The 19,041-nt window shown below is 41.6% G+C and overlaps 1 protein-coding gene across 4 annotated transcripts in view; it reads right to left on the reverse strand.

Annotated features, from left to right (window-relative positions):
• Nucleotides 1-19,041, reverse strand: part of MYRIP (myosin VIIA and Rab interacting protein) — a 399,641-nt gene that overhangs the window by 24,630 nt on the left and 355,970 nt on the right. The gene's annotated exons all lie outside the window — the stretch shown is intronic.

Consider the following 19,041-nt stretch of genomic DNA (forward strand, 5'->3'; position numbering starts at 1 on the left):
GGGGCCCCACTGTCTCCCCTGCTGAATGCTGCTCCCGAGACCCCTCTAGGAGGGAACAGAAGAAGAAAGAAGGCAGCCAACTCAGAGCTAATGTGGGTCCACCTGGTGCCATTTGGACTCCAGGCTTCTCATTATTACATTTAGCCCTCACAACAACCTGACACGGTTGATGTTTTAATTCCATCTCTAGAGATGAAGAAACTGTGGCTCAGAGAAGAAGATGCAGAACTGGGATTTGAGCCCAGAGACTTTGGTCTCCGAAGCCCACGCTCCTTCCCACCTGTCACACCACCTCCTCCGCGCATAATTCCCAGGACCCAATGGTCTGTAGGAAGTGACTGTGGAACTGAATCGTACTGAATAATCAGATCAGTGAACAATAGGTCAGCGACAGAAGGGCCGCGTTGACATCCCGCAGAATGAGCGTCTTGATTTGGCCACACCAACCACCAAGCCACACTACAGAGCTTGAGATCTCCCCAGTGACAAACTCTGGTTCTGAGCCTTCCTGAACCTGCCTAGGATCGAGCCAGCAAGGACACTCAGTGAAAAGGAATGTGGTCTGTAAGAAATCTGCTCTGAGTGTGGTCCAGACTTCACAGTCTCCTCGTTCCTTTTCTGTCCCATACTACAGATGCTGTCTTGGCTTTAAGAAATGCTTCCATCAAACTACCAGAGGAAGCAAGGAAATTTATCCAAATGCCCTGATTTCATGTATTTTTTTTTTTCCCTTTTCAAAGGTAAGAAAAGAAACTCCATATGTCCTCTTAAATAGTTGACAGAAATCTGCTAGGAAAATTCAATGCAAATATGTTTCAGCTCTCATAAAACATAAGGCGCTCTGGCGATGCTTCTACAACCCGTCAAAATACATTCTCCACGAACAGAACAGACCCCTGTCCCTGAAGTGACTTGATGAAAGAGGGTGACACAGAATTGTGGAAGGAAATTGGAGCGCGAACCTAATAAATTCGCATATGTAATAAAATGAAACTACAAACCATAACAGAGATTAGAGAACTGACCTCTAGGAATGTTCGGGTTCCTAAATCATCTAGGTTTTGATGGTCAAGGCCATGTATGAAAGAAATAAGACTTCCTGTCTTAATGGTGATGACAGAAGTGAAGTTTTAGAAATTCTGCACCTTCGTTCCAAAATTAAACTCCCTGGTCTGCATGTTTTCCTGAGGTCATTTTCTTGTTTGATGTCAGCAACCTGACACCCGGTGAAGGCCCCTTTGGGACTGGCGAGGGTGACGGACGAGGGGGCTGCTGGGGCCGTTCCCTTTGCCCGAACCTGCCCCGGTCGGTGTCCAGCAGGCAGGACTTTCTTTCCCAGCAGAGGGGGTGATCGTGGTCATCAGTCTTTTTTGCTTTTGCATACTTACTGGCTGCTCTTCAGAAAAATAGTTCCTGATACTGATTGGAAATATTTGCCCACTGCGGGCGGTAACTGGGGTGTTGCTGGGCCACATGCTCACTTCTGAAGAAGCCCAGGAAGACATGAAACCACCTTCCACGTTCACTGGGAAGGGACGTGATCCTTTCACCTCATGGCAGCCTGGGGGATCTTGGTAAATGAAAGGTCCTCCTTGTCACTTCCCGGCGGACACTTTTCCAGGTGCTCCCTACATCACTCAGAATAAAAGCTGACGTTCTCTGCACGGCCCCGTCACTTCTCTCACTGCTCTCCCCATCACCGTATTGCTCCAACCACCCTGGCTCTTTCGTCTGTTTCTTAAACTTGTCCAGGTCATTTCCACTGTAAGGCTTTGCTTATGTTGCTTTGCCTGGAAAGCCCTTCTTTTAGATCTTTGCCCAACTTCTTCCTTCTTGTCCTTCAGGCCTCAGTCCAAGGGACACTCGGTCAGAATGGTGTCTGAAAAGACCTTCCTGGACTCACCCCCCTCCCAACGCCCTCCGTCACTGCCCTCCTTAACCTTCTTCTTAGCCCTTATCACTATTTGACATCATCCCCTGAACCTGTTTACATATTTATCAGCTGTCTCCTCCAATAGAAGGTAAATTCTACGAGGCAGGTAACTCTTCTCTCTTATCCCTGCTGTATTGCAGCTCTTGGAATGGTTCGACAACTATTTGTTGAATAAATGGTAAATGAACAGGGATTCACTCTCTAGAGGTTGTGCGGCCACCTCTCCCAAGGTTCGCGGGCACATCTTTATTGTCACCTGTAAAGTCCTGTTGGGCCTGCACACCAGGAAAATCCATTCCTTCCTTCACTGAAGGGAAAATTAAGGACCTTCCCCTCTCAATACATCCTCCCCTCCCCCAAATAACTAGTGAATATTTGTCCCAACACCATTTATTAAGAGGTTTCTTTTTCCAACTGGGGTTAGAGGTAGGTGGGAATCATGAGATAAATCATGAATTAAATTTTAATATATTCTAGGCTGTACTTCTGGACTATTTCATTATATCTTGTATCACTCTCTCACAAATTAGTTACTGTGCCTTTAAAGCATACTGTAATATCCTAATACAGGGGTCCTCTTCATTCCTATATTAGTCTTTGTAAACCTTTCTAAATTATTCTTGACTTTTTTTTCTATCAGATTTTCTATCAGATTTTCTTTCTTTTGAGAAGTTAAAAAACATCTGGTTCAGATTTTGATTTGACTTACATTCGGCTTCTACCCTAATTTTGGAAGAATTCACCTTTACATTATCTTTTCTTCCATTAGACTCCTGGGTTTCCTGAAGACTTGCAATTTTCTTAAGTTTTTTTTTTTTTTAAGATTTTATTTATTTATTTGACAGAGAGAGACACAGCGAGAGAGGGAACACAAGCAGGGGGAGTGGGAGAAGGAGAAACAGGCTTCCCGCAGAGCAGGGAGCCCGATGCAGGGCTCAATCCCAGGACCCTGGGATCATGACCTGAGCCGAAGGCAGATGCTTAATGACTGAGCCACCCAGGTGCCCCAAAGGTCTTTTTTTTTTTTTTTTTTAAGATTTTATTTATTTGTCAGAGAGAGAGAGAGAGCACAAGCAGGGGGAGCAGCAGGCAGAGGGAGAAGCAGGCTCCCCGCTGAGCAAGGACCCTGATGCGGGACTCGATCCCAGGACCCTGGAATCATGACCTGAGTTGAAGGCAGACACTTAACGACTGAGCCACCCAAGTGTCCCTAGTTTTCTTAAGATTTAATGTCATATTTTTTTGTTCCTAGTATGGAGAGAATTCATTTCCATTTTATCTGCTCTCCCCAGCTCCCAAACTTGGTTTGAGATTTATCTGTGAATTTCACTGCAAATTAATGACTAAACTAGAAGCCCCTGACATGAGGAGTTCTAATGTAAATCCTGGAATTGACACTTGAGTTGTACTGTGTAAGTATGCCCAATGATGTGGATTTATGAATATACCTGCTACTTACAGACCATTTCTTCAAATAGAATGGATTTTTACTTTGCATTTATTTGTGTTCAAGGTTGCTGTATTCTTTTGCAGGCTCTTTATGTCTCAGGTAAATGTTCATGATCTCTGACCTTATGCAGGCCTTCCTTGCTGTGTGGGGATCCTTTCTATTTGTCCACATAGTTTCCTTTCCCATTCTATGCAAGAGCTCTTTCAAACCCTCTCTACAATCTGGAAACCTCAATTCTACCACCCTTGCACCTTCAGAAGACAGACTTGCTTTCTAGTTCAGAGAGTGGGGGATGGATTGGGGGGGGTGGATACAGAACATAAAACAAAACCTCTCCAACTTCCTGACATCACATTTACCCACTTATTTGTATCTGGACCAAATCTGTCTGCTATTGCAGGGCTGATGCCTCATCTGTTTCCTGGACCTCATCCCCTCCATTTCCCCAAGAGTCCCTATTGTTGAACATGTAGGTCACTGTTTCCCTACAAGAATAATGCAGTGCTTGTTGGATTGCATTGATGTACCCTGGGCTGCTTGTTCAGCTTTTCCATAGGATAAAGGATGGAATGTACAATTGCTGGATCAAAGGGTATGCCCACTCTGATTGCTCGGACTTACCCAGTTACCAGTGCCCTAACGTGTGCTCCTACTATTTTGAGTGCATTAGACTGCCTCTTTCCCTGAACTCTTAGCAACATTGGTTATGGTTCTTTTTAGTCATCCAATTTGTTAGGCAAAGTGACATTTCGTTATTTCAATTTGCATTTTTGTTGCTCGGCTAAACAAATGATGAACTTTGCCCCATTCATGGCTGTTTTCCCAGCGTCTTACTGTGCATTTGTTGAACGGGAAAGATGAATGCGCAAACCATATGCTAAGTTCTGGGTTACATGTTGAATTAAATACAGTTGAAATACAGTTTAAGTTAAATATTTTTTCACATGCTTATTGGTCATTTACTTTTCTTTCTTTCTTTTTTCTTTTTTGGTGAATTGCCTGCTTATGTGCATTGCCCTCTTACCCATTAGCATTATGAGGCTAAATAATTCTTTGCCCATTATGTATTTAAGCAATATGTCCTCCCAGTTATTGTTTGCCTTTTAATTTTATGGCTTTTGAAAAATGAACATGTCTTCCCTTCCCAGATTTGTTGAGATATAACTGAGACATAACATTGTATAAATTTGAGGTGTATAACATGATGATTTGATACACTTATATATTGAGAAAGGATTACCATAATAGGGTTAGTTAACATCTCAGTCATCTCCTATAATCACCATTTTTTTGGTGTGTGGTGAGAACACTTAAGATTTACTCTCTCAGCAACTTTTGAGTATATAATGCAGTATTATTAACTACAGTCACCATGCTGTATGATCCCCGGTACTTATTCATCTTATAACTGGAAGTTTGTACTCTTTGACCAATATTTCCCCATTTCATCCATCCCACAGACCCTGGCAACCACCATCCTACTCTCCATTTCTATGGGTTCACCTCTTCTAGATTTCACATATGAGATCATACAGTATTTGTCTTTCTCTGACTTATTTCACTTAGCATAACACTCTCAAGGTCCATCCATGTTGTCACAAATGGCAAGATTTCCTTATTCCTCATGGCTGAATAATACTCCATTGTACCTATATGCCACATCTTCTTTACCCATTCATCTGTAGATGGATACTTAGTTTGTTCCCATATCTTGGCTACTGGATAATGCTGCCATAAACATGGGAGTGCAGACATCTCTTCCAGATCCTGATTTCATTTCCTTTGAATATATTCCCAGACATTACTGGATATTACTGGACCACATGGTAGTTGAACCTCCATACTGTTTTCCACAGTGGCTGTACCAATTTACATCCCCACCAACTGTGTACACAAGGGTTCCCTTTTCTCCACATCCTCACCAAAACTGGTTTTCTCTTCTCTTTTTGATGGCAGCCATTCTAACAGATGTGAGGTGATATCTCATTGGGCTTTTGATTTGTATGTCCTTGATGATTAGTGATGTTAAGCATCTTTTCATGTACCTACCTATTGGTTATTTGTAGGTCTTCTTTGGAAAAACGTCTATTAAGATCCTCTGCCCACTTTTAAATCAGGTTGTTCACTTTTTGCTATTGAATTGTAGGAGTTCCTTATATATTTTGGATATTAACCTTTATCATATATATAGTTTGCAAATATTTTCTCTCATTCTGTAGGTTGCTTTTTCATTTCATTGATTGTTTCTTTTGCTAGGCAGGAGCTTTTCTGTTTGATGTGGTTCCACTTATTTATTTCACGTATTATTTTGTTACTTGTGCTTTTGGTGTCATATCCAAAAAATCATTGCCAACACCAATGTCAAGGAGATTTTTCCCTATGTTTCTTGAGGAGTTTTAGAGCTTCAGTCTTTAATTCATTTTGAGTTAATTTTTGTGAGTAGTGTAAGATAGGGGTCCAGTTTCGTTCTTTTGCATGAGATTATCCAGTGGTCCCTTATTATTTATTGAAGAGACTATCATTTTACCATTGAGTATTCCCAATTGAGGATATAAGGGTTTATTTCTGGGCTCCTGATTCTGTTTCATTGACCTATATGTCTCTGTTTATGCCAGTACCATATTATTTTGACATCTATGGCTTTGAAGCATAGTTTGAAATCAGGAAGTGCAAAGCCTCTAGCTTTGTTGATTGCTTTGGCTATTTGGTGTCTTTTGTGGTTTAATACAAGTTTTAGGATTGCTTTTTTCAATTTATGTGAAAAATGCCATTGGAATTTTGATAAAATTTTGATAGGGATTGCATTGATTCTATAGAAGGATTTGGATAGTATGGACATTTTAACAAAATCAATTCTTCTGATCCATGAACATGGGGTATTTTTCGATTCGTTCATGTCTTCAATTTCTTTCATCAAAGTCTTATAATTTTCAGAGTACAGATCTTTCACTTTCTTGGTTAAATTTATTCCTAAGTAGTCTATTGTTTTTGATGGTAATACAAATGGGATTATTTTATTTCTTTTACAGATGTTTCTTTGTTAGTGTATAAAACACAACTGACTTCTGTATATTGATTTTGTATCCTGCAAATTTACTGAATTTGTTGATTAGCTCTAATAGTTTTTTTGTAGAGTCTTTAGGATTTTCTCTATGTAAGATCATATCACCTGCAAACAATGATAATTTTACTTCTTCCTTTCCAAATTGGATGCATTTTATTTCTTTTTCCTGCCTGATCTGGATAGGACTTCCTGTACTATGCTGAAGAGGCGTGGTGAGAGTGGGCACCCTTGTAAAAGAAGAAAAGCTTTCAGTCTTTCACCATTGAGTATGATGTTAGCTGTGGGCTTGTCATCTGTGAGTTATGTTGAGGTATGTTCCTTCTATGCACAATTTATTGAGAGTTTTTATCATGAAAGGGTGTTGAATTTGGTCAAATGATTTTTCTGCATCTATTGAGAAGATCATGATTTTTATCCTTCATTATATTAGTGTAGTATGTTATACTTATTGATTTGTGTATGTTGAACCATCTTTGCATTCCAGAGATAAATCCCACTTGATCATGGTGTATGATTCTTTAATGTGTTGTTGAATTCAGTTTGCTAATATTTTGTTGAGAATATTTGCATCCATATTCATCAGGGATATTGGCCTGCAGTTTATAGAGTCCTTATCTGGCTATGATAAAAGGGTAATACTGGCCTTATAAAATGAGTTTGGGAGTATTCCTTCCTTTTCTTTTTTTTTGGAAGAGTTTAAGAAGGATTGGCGTTAATTCTTCTTTAAATGTTTTGTAGAATGAACCACTGTACCATCTGGTCCTGGGCTCTTCTGTGTTGGGAGGTTTTTGATTACTGATTCAGTCTTCTTATTCATTATTGGCCTATTCAGATTTTCTATTTCTTCATGATTCAATTTTGGTAGGTTGTATATTTCTAGGAATTTATCCATTTCTTCCAGGTTATTCAACTTGTTGGCATACAGTTGTTCATAGTATTATCTCATGGTACTTTTTATTACTGTGATATCGATTGCAATGTCTCCTCTTTCATTTCTGATTTTATTTATTTGAATCTTGTCTCCTTTTCCTTGGTTAGTCTAGCTAAAGATTTGTCGATTTTATTTTTTTCCTCAAAACCAGCTCTAGTTTCATTGATCTTTTTTATTGTTTTCCTGGTCTCTATTTCATTTATTTCTGCTCTGTTTTTTGTTTCTTCTGCTAACTTTGGGCTTAGTTTGTTCTTCTTTTTCTAGTTTCTTGAGGTGTAAAGTTCGGTTATTTACTGAGATCTTTCTATTTTCTTAATGTAGGCATTTATCACTATAAACTTCCCTCTTAGAATCGCTTTTGTGACATCCCATAAGATTTGATATATTTTGTTTCCATGTTCATTTGTTCAAAGATTTTTTTTATTGCCCTTTTGATTTATTTTATTACTTTATTATTTTTTAAAGATTTTATTTATTTGAGAGAGTGAGCGAGCGAGTGAGTGCATGAGTAGGGGAAGGGATGAGGGGCAGAGGGAGAGGGAGAAGCAGACTCCCCTCCAAGCAGGGAGTCTGATGCGGGGCTTGATCATGACCTGAGCCAAAGGCAGACGCTTAACCGACTGAGCTACCCAGGCACCCCTTGATTTCTTTTTTGACCTATTGATTTTTTAGGAGTGTGTTATATAATTTCCACATATTTGTGAATTTTCCAGTTTTCCTCCTGTTATTGATTTTTAGTTTTATACCACTGTAGTTGGAAAAGATACTTAGCATGATATCAACCTTCTTAAATTTGTTAAGACTTGTTTTGTGACCTAACATATGTCTATCCTGAAGAATGCCCCATGTAAGCTTGAAAAGAATGTGTATTCTGCTGTTGTTAGATGGAATGTTCCATATATATATATATATATATCTATATCTTAGGTCCATTTGATTCAAATCCAACATTTCCTTATTGATTTTCTGTCTGGATGATTTATCCACTGTTCAAAGTGGGGTAGTGAAGTCCCCTACCCCTCTTGTGTTGTTGTTTATTTCTCCTATCAGATCTGTTTGTATTTGCTTAATATATTTAGATGCTCCAATATTGGGTGCATACATATTTATGATTTTTACATACTCTTGATGAATTGACCCCTTTATCATTTTATAATGACATTGCCTCTTATTATAGCATTTGAGTAAAAGTCTATTTTGTCTGATATAATTATAACTACCATTGTTCTCTTTTGGTTTCCATTTTCATGGAATATCTTTTTCCATCCCTTCACTTTATGCCTATGTACGCCCTTAAAGCTGAAGTAGGCGGTGTGTAGTTGGGTCTTGTTTTTTTATCCATTCAGCCACTCTATGTCTCTTGATTGGTGAAATTAATCCACTTACATTTAGAGTAACTATTCACAGGTAAGGACTAATTAATGTATCTCATTAATTGGTTTCTGGCTGTTTTGTTGTTCTCTTGTTCCCTTCTTTGTCTCTTGCCATCTTCCTTTGTGAATTGATGATTTTCTGTAGTGGTATGCTTGGACTCCCATCTCTTTATCTTTTGTGTATCTACTGTAGATTTTGCTTTGTATCATAAGGTTTACACAAAACATCTTACAGATACAGTGAACTATTTTATGCTGATAGCAACTTAACTTCAATGGCGTACAAAACTACCCTCTACTCTCTCCCTTTATGTTTTCTGATGTCACAATTTACCTCTTTTGATATTGTGTATTCATTAACAAATTATTGTAGCTATAGTTATTTTTAATATTTTTGTCCTTTAATCTTTTTACTGGCATTAAGTGGTTAGCACACTACCATATTACAGTATTAGAATATTCTGAATTTGACCATATATTTACCTTTATCAGTGTGTTGTATATTTTCATGCCTTCATATTATTAATTAGAGCATTTTCATTTCAGCTTGAAGAACTTTCAGCATTTCTTGTAAGGCAGGTCTAGTGTTGCTTAACTCCCTCAGCTTTTGTGTGTCCGGGAATGAATGAGGTTATCTGTACTTCATTCTGAAGGACAACTTCGTCAGATAAAGTATTCTTGGTTGGCAGGTTTTTTTTTTCTTTCAGCATTTTGAGTATGTCATTCCACTCTGTCTTGGCCTGTAAGGTTTCTGCTGAGAAATCTGCTGATAGCCTTATGAAGATTCCCTTATAAGTGATAAGCTTCTTTTCTCTTGCTGTTTTTAAGATTCTTTTTATCCTTCATTTTTGTTAGTTTTATTATGATGAGTCTTGGAGAAAAAATTTTTGAGTTTAATCTGTCTGGGGACTTATGAGCTTCATGAACTTGGATGGTCAAATCTCTGCTCAGATTTGGGAAGTTCTCAACCATTATTATTATTATTTTAAAGATTTTATTTATTTATTTGAGAGACAGAGACTAAGAGAGAGTGAGAGAGACTGAGAGGGAGCATGGGTGGGGAGGAGCCAAGGGAGAGGGAGAAGCAGACTCCCCGCCAGACTCGAGCAGGGAGCCTGACGTGGAGCTCAATCCCAGGACCCTGAGGTCATGATCTGAGCCGAAAGTAGGCACTTAACTGACTGAGCCACCCAGGCACCTCTCAACCATCATTTTTTTAAACCAGCTTTTTGCCCCCTCTCTCTTTCTTCTCCTTCTTGGTCTCTAATAATTCACAGATTGCTTCTCTTGATAGTATCTGTAGTTCACATAGGCTCTCTTCATTCTTTTTCATTCTTTTCTTTTCTTCTCCTCTGGCTGGATAATTTCCAAGGTCCTGTCTCTTACTTCACATGTTCTTTCTTCTGCTTGATCCATTCTGCTCTTGATTCTCTCTATGGCATCTTTCATTTCATTTCATTCATTGTATTCTTCAGCTCCAGAATTTCTGTTTGGTTCCTTTTTATGATTTCTACCTCTTTGTTAAACTTCTCATTTTGTTTTATGCATTGTTTTCCTAATTTTGTTGAATTGACTTTCCATGTTTTCTCATAGCTCATTGAGCTTCCTTTAAAAGGCTGCTTTGAATTCTTCATTGGGTAAATCACAAATCTCCATTTTTGGGGGGGGTCAGTTACTGGAAGGTTATTGTGATCTTTTGGTGGTGTCATGTTTCCTTGATTTTTCATGTTCCTTTAAGTCTTGTATTGCTATCTTTGCATTTGAAGTAGCAGTCACTTCCTCCAGTCTTTCCTGACTGATTTCAGGAGAGAAATACCTTCCATCAGATTTACCAGGGATTCTGAGGCTTTCTCAGACCTTCTATGGATACTCCTGCTCCACACTTCTTTCTCCCTCCTCAGGCAGAATTTTAAAGCTTGTATGCCTTCTCTCAATTCTGCAATGCACAGGCTGAGTGCTGACCACCTCCCTTTTGCTTTCCCAAGGGCAGTGCTATCCTCAAGTTTGTGGTTTCTCTCTTGCTCACAGATTTAGTCATGCCTTGTATGCATGCTCACTAGCCATTTGCTGAAGCTTGCTTTCGTTATAGCCATTGGAAGTGCACATAGGGAGCCAGCCATGTGGTGGAGATGTGTGTGGGTAAGGCACACAGAGCACGGGGGGTGTCTGAGACAATGGGGAGACCTATGGATGAGGTGTCCCAGTGGTGGTCTGGTCTCTAGATGGGAGTCCATGATGCAGTTAACAGGATCTGAGTCCACTTGATACATTCTGAGCCCTGGCTGCTGTTCTCATAGCTGCTCACCATCTCCTAGTCATGTAGATTATGACTCAGTATTCTGAATGGGGTGAGCAATAAACAGACTTCTTTGGTAGTGTCCTGCACAGCTGGGGAAGCTGGGTGCTCACTTACATGGTCTTACTTTCTCCCATGGGAGAAATCACAGGCCAAGAAAGGCTCTCTTGGCACTGAGTTGTGCCACCTTGGAGGAGGGGTGAGGTGGGTAAAGTCAAACTGTTACTTTTATCCTCTCCAATGTGTCCAGTCTTAGATTTGTTTTAGCTCCAACAGTGTGCTGGAACTTCTCTGATGGACTCCTGGACTTCCACATTGCTCTTACAGGTAGGTAATCGTCTAAGTCACTGTTCTCCAGGGGCTGCTTTGGCTGAGGCACTAGAGCTGGCTCACGGGCCACGTCAGGGTCCACAGTTGGGGCTGGGGTCTGTATTCCTATTATTTGATGCATAAGGGAGTGAGACTTCTCCTGGGAGTCTATCTAAATCATATTCATTTTTTTAAAAAATATTTTATTTACTTTTTTACTTTTTTAGAGAGAGAGAGAGAGCATGAGCAGGGGAGGGGCAGAGGGAGAGGAAGAAGGAGAGAATCCCAAGCAGACTCAGCACTGAGTGCAGAGCCTGATGCGAGGCTTGATCTCATGACCCTGAGATCATGATCTAAGCCAAGAGTCGGACGCTCAACCAACTGAGCCATCCAGGCACCCCTAAATCATTTTCATTCTTTACTGTTTTATGGAGAGAGGCTCAAAGTTTTCATCAAATTCCTGAAGAGATTGGCAAACCTCAAAAAGGCTAACAGCTATTACTGTTAAGTTTTTATCTTCCTATTTATCAGCTATTCTTCACTCAATATTTATGAATATGTATGAATTTCCTACTACCTATCAAACATCAATCTAGGAATTTATCAAAGTAATTATGTTTTCCCCCTTTAATCTGTGATTATAATGAAAAATATTAATAGGTTTCCTAAAATTGAGGTTATTACATTCCTAGACAAAATCCTCCTTGGCCATTGTAAATTAGTATTTTAATAGGCAGTTGGACATCAATAGTATGTGCCAGAGGGTGTGCATAGAAACACATGGGACATCACCTTTAGTGTCCCAGATATCTTTCTGCTTCAGTTGTGCCATTTGATTCCTTTTATTTTTGAAATTATTAGTAAAGCTCAGGAAAAAAAATATAGGCCATTGGAAACAATTTGTTAACATATTAAGAATTTTTGCATGTTTGTTAACCAGTGAGGTAGTATGTAAATTTTTGGAGGCATATGATTTTTGGGTCAGATTCAGACCAAGTTTTTATTTTTTTTAATTTTTAAAAGTATTTTATTTATTTATTTGACAGAGAGAGAGAGCACAAGCAGGGAGAGTGGCAGGCAGAGGGAGAGGGAGAAGCAGGCTCCCTGCTGAGCAAGGAGCCTGACGTGGGGCTTGATCTCAGGACCCTGGGATCATGACCTGAGTTGAAGGCAGATGTTTAACCGACTGAGCCACCCAGGTGCCCCCAGACCAAGTTTAAATAAATAAAGTAAACTTGGATTCCTTCAATTTTTTGGGATACTTTTAATTTCTTAATGCTAAATCGTATGGGAGTAATTTGTACCATGAATGACTGATGGATTTTATTGGCAAAGACCACGGGGACTAGCTTCTTTCTGAGGATAGTTCTTTGGCCACTTTGCCAATTTCTTCTGTCTGGATTTTACAGTCAATTTTGCTCATTTACTTCTTTTTTTTTAATTCAATTTTTATTTTTAAAAAAACTTCTTAAGGATTTTATTTATTTATTTGACAGAGACAGACATAGCGAGAGAGGGAACACAAGCAGGGGGAGTGGGAGAGGGAGAAGCAGGCTTCCCGCCGAGCAGGGAACCCGATGTGGGGCTCGATCCCAGGAGCCTGGGATCATGACCTGAGCCGAAGGCAGACGCTTAACGACTGAGCCACCCAGGCGCCCCTGCTCATTTATTTCTTTAAAAATAGTCAATAATTGGGGTGACTGGGTGATGGACACTGGGGAGGGTATGTGTTCTGGTAAGCGCTGTGAATTGTGCAAGACTGTTGAATCTCAGATCTGTACCTCTGAAACAAATAATGCAATATATGTTAAGAAAGAAAAAAAGAAGAAGAAGAATGTAGCAGGAGGGGAAGAATGAAGGGGGAGAAATCAGAGGGGGAGAAGAACCATGAGAGACAATGGACTCTGAAAAACAAACTGAGGGTTCTAGAGGGGAGGGGGGTGGGAGGATGGGTTAGCCTGGTGATGGGTATTGAGGAGGGCACGTTCTGCATGGAGCACTGGGTGTTATGCACAAACAATGAATCATGGAACACTATATCTAAAACTAATGATGTAATGTATGGGGATTAACATAATAATAAAAAAAATTAAAAAAAAAAAGAAAAAAATAGTCAATATTTAAAAAATCATTACAAATATCAAAGTATTCGCCTATAATTTAAAATAAATCTTATTATTTTTCTTATTATTTTTCAAACGTATATACATGCTATTTTGATTGACAACATAAATATTTATGTAAAAGCATTTGCATTTATAACTCATGGATTTGTTTGATCAATAGTAAAATATTACGATGTTCAAGATATTTTTGATATTTACAATGAGTTCTCATTCAGGAAAAACTCTCTAGGTGCTTTTTTTTTTTTTTTTTAAAGATTTTATTTATTTGACAGAGAGAAAGACAGCCAGAGAGGGAACACAAGCAGGGGGAGTGGGAGAGGGAGAAGCAGGCTTCCCATGGAGCAGGGAGCCCAATGCGGGGCTCGATCCCAGGACTCTGGGATCATGACCTGAGCCGAAGGCAGACGCTTAATGACTGAGCCACCCAGGCGCCCCTCTCTAGGTGCTTTGAGATGTATATCTGTCATCAGAATTATCTAATTCATTGAGAGTTTTTTTTTTTTAATGGAATATATGTTGAATGTTTCCAAGGGCCATTTTGGCATCAGTTGGGATTATCCTGTGGTTTTAAAAAACAGTCCTTACTAAGCGATTTATTATAACAGTGAGTGTCCTTCTATTAATTTCATTTTTGCATTCTCAGAATAAATGTATTAGTTGTGTGGGCATGTGATTCTAATATTGCAACATTTGGTTTGCCACTATTTTATTTAGGATTTCAGTATTTGTGTTTGTAGGTGAGACTCGTATATATTTCTTTCTTTTGTTTTTATATTCTCTCCACCCAGAAATGTTTTCCAAGAGCACAATCCTGCTTATTCTGCCAAGCTGCAGACACACAAAGTATGTTCTTTTTCTTCTCTCCCCTCTTACTTCCTACAGTCCCATTTCCTCAGGGCATCTTACTTTTGGGCTTTTGTGGGGCAAGAACTCTGAACCAGTACCTTGTTTTCTAGAGCTTTCTATCTGCAACCTTCTAGAGCAGCTCTGCCTTTCTCGCTTCAAACTGCATCTGTCTTAAGTCCCATTGTATTGCTGTGGCTGAGGCAACATCATTTTTCCTGTCTGTTCAGATAATGCCTGCATTTCACAGAGGCTGTAAGGAATCTTTGCACTGGACTTTTGAACAATCTTTCTCTAGTGCTCAGTTCATCTTCTGCCTAGAGGAGATGATGTTCTGTTGAAGCCCCAGTGATCCAGGAGAGAACCTGGACCTCTTCCCGGGCTGGGAGGTCCCTCCCCATACACACACAGGATATGGTTGTGGGAATGAGTGATGCCAATGACATCCTGAGTGGTATGGAACCTCCTCATCTGTTCAAGGCCTGTGGATAAGAGCTGTGGCTCTAAGTGCACAGCTGAAGCTCATTTCTACCCCCCAGGGCAACAGTTAAATGGACAGTCAGAAAAGAGGTGTTAGTTCTTCAACAGGCATAGCCCTACTGAGATCAATCACTTGTAAGATACCAGTCAGTACCTAACACTATATTCTCTTTAGCACCAACTGGAGATGAAGACACTCTTCTGAAATAGAATGTGACCTGGGATGAAAGACACCGAATCCTTATGTGAACAGTGTATTATTTTACAGGGGCGAGACACACGCAGACAAAGTTGACTTTATGTTAACACTGATATCAACGAAAAGGTTTTCAGGAGCACATTAAACTTCAGAAAGCCAAGGCCCTGGGTATTTTGAAACAGTCCATAGATCTGTCTCCTTGATCATGGACCAGGATTGTGTATCCCTGTCCCTTGGTGTTAGTATATGGGGAGCATCCAGGAGAAGATGCATAAATTTATCTCTTGTTTGGGGAAAAAGACATTTAATAGTTGAGAGAAGTCTCAATACTTTGATGAGAATTATTCCATGAAACTATACATATGGGAGATAGCTGCTGGTCTGTGACTCCCTTGTGAAAGCAAAGCCCAATGATCCAGCTACTTGTAATGGTAATAAACAAAGGCACTTTAAATAAAATGCTTTCAGGATACCGGCTATACAAATTTGACTATAATGCAAGAACTTACTAATGTGGGCCTTCAACAGACACTTATGTTCTAAGAGCTTGATATGTGGGACATCTTTTGTCATATAAACAGTGTCATAAAGGATACTTAGGTCAGGAAACATAAAAATCTATCTAATCTGTTACATATCTAGAACCAGGGGATTTTGGAGCCAGAAGGGACCTGGGGGACCATTGCTCTAAGCCTGGGAAGGTTATGGGACTTGTGGGAGATCCAGCCCCTGAATGTAGTCTCTAAAGTCAGGCCAGGAGTCCTCAGCCATTCTTCTGCTCCTTCTTTCCGGAATGCTGTCCTTGCATACCTAGAGCAGACACTTCTAAGAACTGCTTTGGCCAGGACTTTCTCCCAGAACCATTGGCATGGCCATCTGCACAATGGTAGAGGAGAAGCAAGTGCTCACTTCTGGGCTCTAAAGATCACATGGTTTAGAGGGCTGACCCCTGAGGTTTGATGGAATAAGATGACTTAAAGAAAAAAACGACTCTTTGGGAATCCAGTCCCCAAGAGGTTTCTGGGTTGGCCCCAAGCTCTGCAAGCTTGTTCTTCTGTTGGTAAAAATTCAGATGGTGGTAACTATCCTTCCAACCTCCAGAGAAAGTGAGCCACCTATAGGACAAGTTTGCCTACAGCAAAGAGCTGATTCCAGTCAAGATAATGCGTGTTTCTAAAATGGTTCTTCTGCGGCTGGACAGGATTCTGAAGCCCCCGTTCTTACGTGGGTTGTCATATTAAAGACACTAAACAGCCACTGATGTCAAGTGGGAACATGCACATTCCTCTGCTTTGGCTCCCGGAAAGCAGGGCCAGGGATGGAGGCAGGGGGACAGTGACAGATGAGCAAAGCACTAACCTGACCTAGTCTGGTTTCACCCAGAAGCAGACCCGAGACAGGGATTTAGTTCATTCGGGAGGCGATCCCGGGAAACAGTGGTGGAGGAGGGGGACGTGGGGCAGGGGAGGGAAGGGAGTCAAGGAGGACTGTTCATCACTGCGGGAGCCTAGAGCTCTGTTGGCTGGGGAACTTGGGGAGTCAGTGTGTAGCTCGGCCCCAGAGTCACCATGCCCATGGAGGCCAAATAGCTGGGGGACTGACTTTCTTCTCGGCAGTCACTGGTTAGGACTGCTCCCAGGCAGGGCTCTCTCTCTCTCCTTCTGGCCTGCCTGCCTTCTGCACAGGAAGAGGAGCTCCTGCTTCATCAGGGGCCTTGAGGCAGTTGGACTTTGGGCCAGTGTGCACTGCCGGGGCAAAGAGATTAGGGGAGCACTGACCACTTCTGAAATAGTTACATGAGCCCAGTTCCATGCCCAAACCATGCCGTGTGCAGACAGCGCGTGTGTGCACACTCGTGCTGTAGAAACTAGTTGTGGTTGGCTCACAGGGGAAGTCAGTTATTCTGATCCTGAAGATGGGAACGTGGGGCATTCTCATGCAGTGTCTTCCCACTTATATTCTACCTAGCACGACAAAGCCCCAGATGTGGTTACAGACCTATGTTAGACATGCCACATGTTGCCTGGAAATAGGTACAAAGCTGGTACTGACCAGCAGACGGATGTTAACTCACAGCCGTGAAGTTTATTTTCCTTGAGGTTGTTACAGGGGATCCGGTATTTGCTGGGTTCCTGCTATGTGCTGAACGCTATGATGTACAATTCAACCCTCACAACTCTATCAGGGGTATGATTATCCTCATTTTACAGATGAGGCCAAGATGTGTTCATGCAATCAACCACGAGGCCCGGGGCTGGGTCCCAAGGATCAGCTGAAAAACACGGCAGGTGTGGGCCTGTCGCAGTGCTGGGAGCAAGCTTGGGGTCTGCAGGGCAGTTCCGGCTGCTGAGTGGAGGAAGGACTGGAGTAGCCATGCAGGGTCTGGAGGGACAGGGAGAGCAGCCGGGGGACAGGGTCTGGTGGGAGGCAAGAAATGACCCCGGCTTGTTCTAAGCACTGGCAGTGAGTTAGGACACTAGCCAAAGTTTGCAGAGTTTGCAAATTGCATGGTTGCATTTCAAATTCAGTGTTACCTTGAAGCCTATCTCTATATCCTTCTGCTTCTAAATAATATTGAAGATATAAACCTGTATTTCTGTGTTCCCATCCCAGAGTAACCCATGCCTGATGCGGAAAATATGTTAATTATCTTTTTCAGTTTGTTACCCGGATTTTTACATACAGTAAGTGATATCTGATGGATATTTTAATGCACTGATTCATGGTAGGCTGGGGAACGACTTAAATTTTGAGAAACTGACACATTTGGGAGCTTGAATAAGAGCAACTCTCCTAGTTTCTTGCTCAGCGAGGGCACGGGGCAGGATGGGGGCTTGTCTTAGATTTTTTCCCCACTGGCCCCTCCTTTCCCTGTTCACATTCTGTCCAAGAGAGCACAGTGCAGATTGGTGGCTGTGCCTCCAGAAGATGAGGCGTGCAGGCTGACAAGGGGTGGGAGTCTGTGACTCATCGTGGCCTGGCAGGCTGCTGGAACAACAGGATTTTGGGGAGCCTTGTGACCATCAGGCAGCAAAGCCAGTAGGATGCAGAGCCATTGTAGGAAATAATGTGATATCCTTCACTTACCATCTGGCTCTGAGTTCTGGCAGACAAATGTGACTATCATGGGGTATTGGTTCAAGTAACAGAGAGGAGCAGAACCCATTACCACTGAGGAAGCAATGGGTTGGAGCCCACATCCCAGGGAGGGGGTGTCTGTGAAGGCTCCTGACATGGCAGGGGACAGATGTGTGCACTGTCCGCAGGCAGAGGACCTGATGGATTGAGGAGTATGAGGCCTCAATGATTACGGAGCGGGGGATGGGAATGAGTGAAAGGCAGAGTGTGAGCTGTTGGAGGGCTCAGGGGCTTGGCCGTGGAAGATGGCCTCCACTTCCCTCGGGGCTGGCTCTTGACCATCTGTGCTCTTTGCTGGCTTGGCCGGGCTCCTCCTATGTAGCACCCCAGCTTGGCTGTTGAGCAGATGAAGGGGCTCATTGCCCCATTCACATGGGCTACCGGGAACTTGTGAGCTTATACAATGTACTCTCAGAAGAGGGAAAAAACTGACCACAAGTGCAAAGAAATCTAGATGTTTCCAGCAAGATCTTATCTGATTACAGGAGAGGCAGCTCGTTGTAAGGGAAGGAGCCTGTGATTTGAGGCCGAGCACCTTTGTGATGCAGCCCCAACTTTGAAGCTGACTAGCTGTGGGCCTTGGGTAAGTACCTTCAGGACAAGCCTCTGCATCTAATTCAGTAGGTCTCTATGACATGAATTCACTAACATAAGCAAAGCACTAGGCACTCAACAAATGTTAGCTTCTTTCTCTTCCACTGGAAGCAGTAGGGATATCCTGACTCTAAAGTGGCCGAGTCTAGCATGCATGTACTTTGAGAAGCTGTAGAGGGAAAGACAGGGGGCAGAGCACTTATTAGGGGGCAGGGGGCCTGGGGCCCCCTTTCTGCCAGGGGTTCTTCCTTCTGTGGTTTCCTAGCAATGTCCCTGGGTACCTGGAGGGGTGGTTTGGGACTGGA

This window comes from Phoca vitulina, unplaced genomic scaffold (assembly GCF_004348235.1).
Source record: "Phoca vitulina isolate PV1807 unplaced genomic scaffold, GSC_HSeal_1.0 scaffold10, whole genome shotgun sequence".
Classification (NCBI taxonomy): Eukaryota; Metazoa; Chordata; class Mammalia; order Carnivora; family Phocidae; genus Phoca; species Phoca vitulina.